This window comes from Cyanistes caeruleus, chromosome 22 (assembly GCF_971803275.1).
Source record: "Cyanistes caeruleus chromosome 22, bCyaCae1.hap1.1, whole genome shotgun sequence".
Classification (NCBI taxonomy): domain Eukaryota; kingdom Metazoa; phylum Chordata; class Aves; order Passeriformes; family Paridae; genus Cyanistes; species Cyanistes caeruleus.
In genome coordinates this window covers 8,288,037-8,297,366 of record NC_141722.1, presented here as the reverse complement: position 1 = coordinate 8,297,366, position 9,330 = coordinate 8,288,037, and the positions used below count along the sequence as shown (strand labels likewise).

General features: G+C 46.9%; 1 long non-coding RNA gene across 1 annotated transcript; it reads right to left on the bottom strand.

The window, feature by feature from the left end:
* Window positions 1-1,241: 1,241 nt before the first annotated feature.
* On the bottom strand, window positions 1,242-8,540 carry LOC111944901 (uncharacterized). Its single transcript, XR_015278739.1, has 4 exons — window positions 8,412-8,540; window positions 7,023-7,123; window positions 5,096-5,225; window positions 1,242-4,444 (listed from the first exon to the last, which is right to left on the bottom strand). It is a non-coding gene; the product is annotated as an uncharacterized LOC111944901 (long non-coding RNA).
* Between the last annotated feature and the right edge of the window lie 790 nt (window positions 8,541-9,330).

Below are 9,330 nucleotides of genomic sequence, written 5' to 3'. Positions count from 1 at the left end.
CGAGCACAGAAGGGAGATAAGAGCATTTGTTCCCACAAGGAACGTGGAGAGGATGAAAAACAAGTTTTCTGTTGTGTTCCATGCAGGGCTGTTTATAATGCCTGTGACTATTTTTAAGCCTGAGAAATGAAGGGCTGCCAGCTGCAGCTGAGGGAAGGTGCATTGTATTCTGGAGCACTGTCAGGTGAACAGAGCAGATACTTGTTACCCAGCAGCCAGCACAGGGACATCGATGACACCACCCTCCCCATCCCTCTCCTTGGCAGAAGTCTGGCTGCAGGCACTGTCCTGGTAAGTGAACTGCGCACCTGCTACTGGGCTGACACCAACATTCACGGGGACAATGTCACTGTGAAAAACCTTCCAAAAGATATTGCTGGGTGGAAAAGGCAATCTCTAGGTGTAGAGGAGGAGCAAGGTCTGCTGTTGCTGCTGCCTGTTCTGTAAGACCATGTTTGGCGGTATGGAGACATGGGCAGGATGAGGGCATGCGCGGGATGAAGGCGTGGGCAGGACGGAGGCACAGATGGAATGGAGGCACAAGCAGCCAGGAGTACCCTGCCCCTGTTGGAACAGAGGAAGGATAGCTGCTTGTGAGGCTGCCCCAGGAACCAGGGATGGAGAGCAAATCAGAGAACATCAGAGATACTCCAGCTCCTTTGGCAAGGTGAACAGCCAACCCCTTACAATCTCTCACCCCACTGCTGACACACAGGAACTCCTGGATGCTGACAGCAGCAATTTTCAACAGCCTCTGACACAGTAGAGTGAGAAATAATTTCCCAGAGCCAGAATCTCTCTTTTGAGTGTTTTGGAGAGGTCTGAGGCCACCCAAACTCATGCTGTAGAGTATCATGGACTCTGGAAGTGGCTCCCCAGGGAAGTGGTCACAGCCTGAAGCCTGACAGAAGTCAAAGAAGCATTTGGAAAATGCTCTCAAGCAGATGGTGGGATTTTGGGAATTGTCCTGTGCAGGGCCAGGAGTTGAACTCAGTGATTCTTGTGGATACCTTCCAGTTCTGCACTGCATGATTCCAGGATCACTGCAGTGCCTCGACCAAGCTGTGGCTCTGTATAGTGCCTCCCCATGGCAATCCCAGCAACCACTATCACAGGTCTGCCTGGCTTCCCTGAGGAGCTACTCTCTCTCATGTCCTGGAGGTTTGATGTGTGTTCATCAAATTGAAAAAGGATTTAAAAATAAAGGAGTATCATAAACACCCTAAACAATCAGATCTATATAGCATGTTGTCAATATAGATAACATTATTTAAATAATAAGCTCAGAACTTTCACCTGTAAATTAAAACATCTTATTGAAATATATGCTGATTACAAGGCAAATGTCTTTGTTCTAATTATCTTAATTATGGGCTTTTAACGTCAAGAATCTGAATAATAATAATAATCTGAATAATTAATATAATAATCTGAATAAAATAATCTAAATAAAATTAAAAATCGTAATAATCTGAAATAAAAGCACTCATAAATGGCAGCATGTAACAACAATAGCTGCAGCTGCTGGCACTTGGACTGGGCTGTCAGGGTGAGGAATGATGTGATTCCTGGGGAGGGCATGGTGGGTGGTGGGTGTGCAGGGAGACTGTAGGGCTGAGAACAGTGTCTGAACATAGCTGTCACATGAAGTGATGGTGGCAGCTTGGACTAACTGCATTTATCATCCCCAGTTGTATAGCTCCCACCCCTGAGTACTGCACGTGGGGGAGAGTTGCTTGCGAGTGGGAAGAGAAGGAGACCGGGCTGGTGCATGTGTACTCAGTTAATTAATTTTAATTAGTTAATTAATTTAGTTAGTTGATCAGTTTTCCATTGTTTTGTCCTACCTGGGTGAGGCACAGCTGTGACTGCTGCATCCCTGGAGAAATGTTTGCCATGGACCAGCTCTGAGAAAGGCCTATCAGCTGCCCCTTCCACTAATGAGTCTGACAGTGCTTGGGGCAGAAGATCCCACAGCCACAGGGTCCAAGCAGCTACCTCCTGCAGCATGTGCCTCCTCACAGGGCACTGAGCTCAGTCCGTGGGCACTGGGATATTAGGCAAAGCCATTTCCAAGCAAAGGAGAGGTGCTGATCTCTGCTTCTCAGTAGACAGGCTGCAATTCCCACTCCACAAGGGTATGTGGAGAAGGAGAATTAACTTGCATTTTCTCTGGTTCACCACTAGCAATTTCATTCCCCCTTTTGGGCTCCTGCTTCCACTCCCATTGCCTGTGCCTGAAAAACTAATTTTCAGACGCTCATTAGGATGGTGTGTCATTGGAGTGTCCTGCCTGATCCTCAGCACACTGTGTGCTCGGTTGTCCTACTGCCTTTAGAAGTGCCCCCAGAGAGGGTTTCTGCTATGCTCCCAGCCTTGCAACACATTTTGGAGAAAACCAGTGAGCTGAAAGGCAGATTGGCAGGCAGATTCAGATTGTTTTTCTTTTCTAGCTGGACATATGGAAATAGGAAATCTTTAGAGACCTTGAAAAGGAAAAGTACTTCCCTCTGAATTGCTAAACCGATGGCATGGCTAAGAATAGCCTCTGAAGGGAGAGGGAAGATGAATGACATGAGGCATTCAGCACCTTTTCTTACTGTGCGCTAGTTGTGAAATTTAAAAAGTGAAATATCAAGGCATGTGCAGGCGAAGGGGAATGTCCAGTCACGCTGAGGACGTTCGGAGGAGTGTGTTATTATGTAAAGCAAATTGCGGAAAGGTTAGCAAATACCGCTGCTTCCCTCGGGAGCTCTTCTCTTGCCAAAGCCATTAGTGCACTGGCAGGATAACAGATCCTCTCTGCTAATTCTCTAGGTCATAAGCAAATTGAGACAGAAAAGCTGATCTGCTATCAATCTACATTAGGCACAGGAGTCCAGCTCACCTGTCCAGCAGCCACTGGTTTACAGAAAGTTTAAGGCTGGAATATCAAATTATAATTAAACTGATCCCATTTTGCTCACTGCTCAGGCAGGCTGGGCATAGAGCTCTGGGACAGGGCTGTACAATTCTTGCTGTCCCCAGGTGAGAGCACGGCACAGGGAGGGCAATTCCTCAGACAGTGCCCCGGGACTTCCACCGTGCTGCTTCATCCTTTCAGGGAAATCCACGGCTATGGTGTTGCAGCTATGCTCCATGTCCGGGGGCTCTGGGGTTGCGGCCCCACAGGGAGGGCTTGGATTCAGGCAGTTTGTGCTTACCTCAGAGTCTTGATGCCAGCTCACAGTTGTGCAGCTTGCAATTTGGAAAGGGACAGATCAGGGAAATGTTGCATATGGGATGTGGGAAACTCCTTCCCTAGAGAGGAAGGGGTGAGTGAGGGCAGGAGGAGGCAGAGTTTTTTCTAGAAACAACCCAAGTATCTCCCAGCATGGGCAGAAAGAGTTTTCGATAACCTCAATATAAACTGCTTAGTGCGATTAAAACAACCCGCTCTCATGGAAGGGAAAACAATCCTCCCAGGGAGGATTAAGCCCAGGTCTGGAGCCCCTCCCTCAATGGACACACCAGTCTGTGGATGAGTACCCTGGGCATGGCAGGTGCTGGGACAGTGGTCTTCTCTGCCATGCGTGCAGAGAGGTTTAGCCTGGATATTAGGTAAAGGGTATTCCCACAGCAGGTGGTTGAACACTTGAACAGGGTCCCCAGGAAATGGTCATGGCCCCAAGGCTGCTAGAGCTCAAGAAGCATCTGGACAACGCTCTCAGGCACAGGGTGGATTTTGGTGTTCTGTGCAGGGCCAGGAGTTGATCCATGCAGATCCCTTCCAGCTCAGAATATTCTGTGCTTCCATGATTTCAAACACAAGTGGTGCCTGCAAAACCTCCAGAGTCACATTTGCAGTGAACAAAGACACCCACCTGCACATCATTTCAAATCCTGCCTTTGATCTCAGGTTCCGGTAACAACCTTCTCCCCATCCAATTACTTGTCTTACAATTGACATAGAAATATTAAATTCCTAAGAACTAAAGCGCTTTCAAAGTATAACCTACTTTTAAAGTAGACAAGATTTATCGTGGAAGCATTTGCTTTCTAGTCCTTGACATTATCAAAGTCACTGATGCCTCATCAGCAGCTCCATAAGTGAGGCCTCCAAACACGATGTCTAGTTGCCTTTTGCTGAGCACTGTTTGCTGGCTGAGCTCTGATGATGGCAGTCTGGCACAAGTCCAGATTTTTGTTGGTGTTGCATTTGGTCAGGGTGTGATTTCAGCAGAAGAACCCCAGCAAAGGCATTTACCATTGCAAAGGAAGTCAAACAGCCATCGTGGAAGTGCTCCATCCCTGGAAGTGTTCAAGGCCAGGGCGAAGCAACCTGGTTTAGTGAAGGTGTCCCTGCTCATGGCAAGGGTGGAATGAGATGAGCTTTAAAGTCACTTCCAACTCAAACCATTCTGTGATTCCATGATCCTTCAGAAGCAGCAACAGCAGGACACAACTGAGCAAAGAACAATTTGGTAAATGCTACTGTGGCAGGAGTCTTGACCTACAGATATCACTACAAAGTGACTATCCCAGAGGAGGACTTCCCTGTAAGGGTCACACCACTGCCTCACAGCCACATCCAGCCCCTTCTGCCTCCCTGGTGGCACTAGAGCTGGTCCTGGCTGAGCCCCTCTGACTGTGTGGCAGGTGGTGGCCCTGTCACCATCCCCTATGACTCTATAACCATGTGACCATAGTGTGCTGTGGGCATCCTTCTGCTGCCACACACTTCCAGGCGCAATCAAGTCTGTCCTGCACCCCTCTGACCATTGCTGAGTAGCAGAGGCAGCCGCTGGCAATGTGGGCTCACTGCTGCTAGCCACAGCATCCAGAAAACAGCTCAAATTAAAACTGGGAAACCTTTGCAATGGAGCAAGCACCAGGCTTCTGGTGGCGGCAGCAGCAGCAGCAGCAATGGTGCTCCTGGTCCACACCTCTGCCTGGTCCCAGCTCTCATCATAAATTGCTGCACTAACCTACTTGGAGAGGCATTAACTTTCTCTCCTAAAACAAGGTGCAATTAGTTGGGCTTAAAAGAACACCAAGCGGTGCTAATTACTCTCTAAAAGATGAATAGAATTAAGCCAGAGAAGCAGAAAATTACCTTTGTGGGAGATCTGTTGCAGAGTTTAACTGAACAAGGATGGTAGCTGGATTGGCAATGAAGAATTTGTCTTTTAACACCAGTTCACAAGCACCTTGACTATCGCCTTTTGTTTGCTCCTGGAAATCACCTAGAGTTTTAATTAATAATTAAATAATAAATAATAACGTGCAAATAAATAATGAATCAATATTTACTTAATGATTAATAAATACTATTTAATTAATATTTAATTAATAATCAATAAATAATAATTAATAAATATTAGCTAACTAACAAATAAATATTAAATATTTAATTAAATGATTATTGATAAGTAATATTAAATTAATATTCAATAGTATTAAATAATCATTAGTAAATAATAACAATCTAATAAATAATAAATATTTAATTAAATAATGATTAACAAATAGTATTTAATAATAGTAGATAATATTTAATCATTATTTATTAATATTTAGTTAAACTAATACATATAAAGATAACAATATATCTTGTTAAAAGTAATTGTAATTAATAATAATTTTATTATTTTAATAAAACGAGCAAAACAAAGCAATGTAATAAAGAAAATCGTTATTATTTTAAATAAAATTAAACTAAAATAATAAAAACGAAAAAAACCCAGCTTTATTCCCGATATTTTAAACATTATCTTCAATCCAGAAACTACAAAACAGCTCCTCTCTGTCCCGCAGAAACAACAGCTCGTCTCCCTGTGCCACTCCAGACCCTGCACCCACCCTAGGGCCTATAAGCCCACCCCAGAGTCAATGTCCCAGCCCCACAGTGAATTCAGCAGCAGCCCTACAGTGGCCATCAAAGACGCAGGCAAAATCCCAGCACTGCCAGCCATTTCAGCTCCCATGTTACGGTCCCATTATTTTGCCCCTGCCCATCTTGTTCTATTTCCAGTCACAGGACCCAGCCCCAACATCCATACCACAGGCCTACAGTGATTCCAGCACAGAGATCCTACAGTAGCAATCGTATTATCAATCCATATCCCAGCCCCACAGTGATTTCAGCACCAGCCCTACAGTGGCTATCACAGACGCAGGCAAAATCCCGGCATTGGCAGCTTTACAGGTCCCCTGTTACAGTGCCCTTTTTTGGCCCTACCCATCTTGTTCCATTGCTAGTCACAGGACCCAGCCACAACATCCATATCACAGGCCTACAGTGATTCCAGCACACAGGTCCTACAATGGCAATCGCATTATCAGTCCCTATCCCAACCCCACAGTGATTTCAGCTCTAGCCCTGGAGAGCCCTTCCCAGCCCCAGTGATTTCAGCTCTTGGCCCACAAGCTTTATTTCACTGCAAGCTCTCTTCTTCCAGCTCCACATCCGCTTCTTTTTCCCCCCTCTCTGGTAGGTGAAGCTGCTCCAGTTTGAGATAAAGGGTCTTTTTTCTTGGTTCCAGCTCTGAGGTTTCACCTCCAGGCTGAGAAATGCCACTCCCACCCCATCCCAACCCCAAAGCAATCTTTACTGTATTTACAGCCTGCCCCGTTGTGTACCATTCTATGCTTGCTTCCCACATGTACAGTCACTATGCCCTCAGAACAGTGTTTGCAGCAGTCCCCATACCAGCCCCAGTGATTTCAGCTTCAGTCCCACAAGCTTTATTTGACTGCCAGCTCTTGTGCTGCGCTTCTGCCTCCTCATCTTCCCAGCAGTGACACATCATGCTGCTTTCTGGCTCTCCAGGCAGGATCTCTGTTTTAGCTCTAGGTCTCTGTGGTTTGAGTTTAGCTCTAGAACCCACATTCCAGCCCCAGCCTGACCATCCTTACTGCAGGAACAGCTTTGCAAGGCCCTATCCCAGCCCTTACTCTGACTTCAGCTCCAGCCACGCAGTTTGCATCCCAGCTCCATATTCCTTATCCCAGCCCCACAACAGTTTTATTCTAAACCCTACCATGTTTCTGTCTGCTCCAGCTCTGCTTCCTCAGTTCCAGCTCCTCAGCTTCCCACTACTGGTGGCTGAAAGCTGCTCCTGCTTCTCACTGCAGCCCGGGGCTGTTGATAAGGCCACAAATCAGTTATTATTATCACTTCAATGTCTCTAGATACTGTCCTACCCACCCTAATGGGAGCCCAACTTTGGGGCCACTTGAGGCCTCAAGCCCAACAGGTACCTTCCCCTTCCCCCTGGGTCTCAGTCCAGCACTTGCCCAAAGGCCCCCCCCTCACCCCCCCCCCCCGGCAGAACCAGGGGCTGGGAATAGCCATTGGGCCCCTGCTCCCCCATCCCAAAAGGTGCCCTTGGGCCCTGCCAGCCCCCAGACCCTCAGACTCTCCTTGGTACCAGCAGACAGGGGCTGCTAATCCCCCAGGCACCTCCTGCAGGCCCTGAGCTGCAGCTCCATCCCCTTCCCCCATGGCATTTATCCAGCTCCAGCCTCAGTATTTCCACTGCCCCACATTGGTTTAGGCATGATTCCAGTGCCAAGGTCTTTATTCCACACCCTGGGGCTTTATGTCTCCACTGGTCCCACAATGGGTGTTTCAGCCCCAGCCCCACAATCTCTACTGAATTAACATCAGCTATCCAGCAAAAAAGCCCCTAAAATAATTAATTTTAATAATTAATTAATAAATAATATTTAATTAATAATTAAATCATAAATAATAACAATGAACTAATAAATAATCAATATTTTATTAATTAATAATTTATATTTATTTAAGATTTAAATAATAATCAATAAATAATAATTAATAAATATTAGCTAACTAATAAATAATAAATATTTCATTAAATAATTATTAATAAATATTTAATTAATATTTAAAAGTATTAAATAATTAGTAAATAACAAACTAATAAATAATAAATATTTAATTAAATAATGATTAACAAATAGTATTTAATAATAGTAGATAATATTTAATCATTATTTATTAATATTTAGTTAAACTAATACATATAAGGATAACAATATATCTTGTTAAAAGTAATTATAATTAATAATAATTTTATTATTTTAATAAAATGAGCAAAACAAAGCAACGTAATAAAGAAAGTCATTATTATTTTAAATAAAATCAAACTAAAATAATAAAAACAAAAAAACCCCAGCTTTATTCTCGATATTTTAAACATTATCTTCAATCCAGAAACTACAAAACAGCTCCTTACTGTCCCTCAGAAGCAGCAGCTCGTCTCCCTGTGCCACTCCAGACCCCGCACCCGCCTCCGGCCGCCCGAAAAGCCCAGGACGTGGCAGAAAGAATTGGCCACGACCGGCCCCGCCGCCCCCCAGATGCTGGCCCCAGCAGACGCGGGCATGGCGCCCGACCTCACCGGCACTCCCCAGTTCAGTGAGCGCAGGGCTCCCGTCCTGGCTCACCAGCGCTCCCTGGATCGCTCACGCCGCCGCTTGCCACCGCCGCCACCTGCCACCGCCTCTCCACTGCTCGCCGCCGAGCTAACGCCTGCACCCCTCCAGCTCACGCTATTTATAGCCCACGGCGGGCCAGCCCAGCCAATCACAGCCCGAGGCAGCGCCGGGCCCGCCAATCCCAGCCCGCCCATTCCCGCCGCGCTCGCCTCCGCGACCCCCCGCTGTCCCCTCAGGCCCCGCTCCCGCGATCCCGCCCGCTCCCCCCCTTCTCCCCGTTTCTTTGGGCGAAGTTACGGCCGGGACCTGAACGGGGAGCCCCCGCCCACCCTTCCCGGGACCCAGCAGCACCTCTCGGGGCTGTGGCAGCTCGGCTCCGCCAGCTCCCAAAGCGACAGCGGCCGGAGCGGCACCCCAGCAAAACGGGGGAGCGGGAACGGGCCACGACTGAGCGGGCTGAGCTTGGAGAGACCGCGCCTGGATTCAAAGGGTGGCTGTGATTGGCCACCTAGAACCCTGACCTAGAACCCTGACCTAGAACCCTGACCTAGAACCATAACCTAGAACCCTGACCTAGAACCCTGACCTAGAACCATAACCTAGAACCCCGACCTAGAACCATAACCTAGAACCCTGACCTAGAACCATAACCTAGAACCCTGACCTAGAACCCTGACCTAGAACCATAACCTAGAACCCTGACCTAGAACCCTGACCTAGAACCCTGACCTAGAACCCTGACCTAGAACCGTAACCTAGAACCGTTACCTAGAACCCTGACCCAGAACCCTGACCTAGAACCCTGACCTAGAACCGTAACCTAGAACCGTTACCTAGAACCCTGACCCAGAACCCTGACCTAGAACCATAACCCAGAACCCT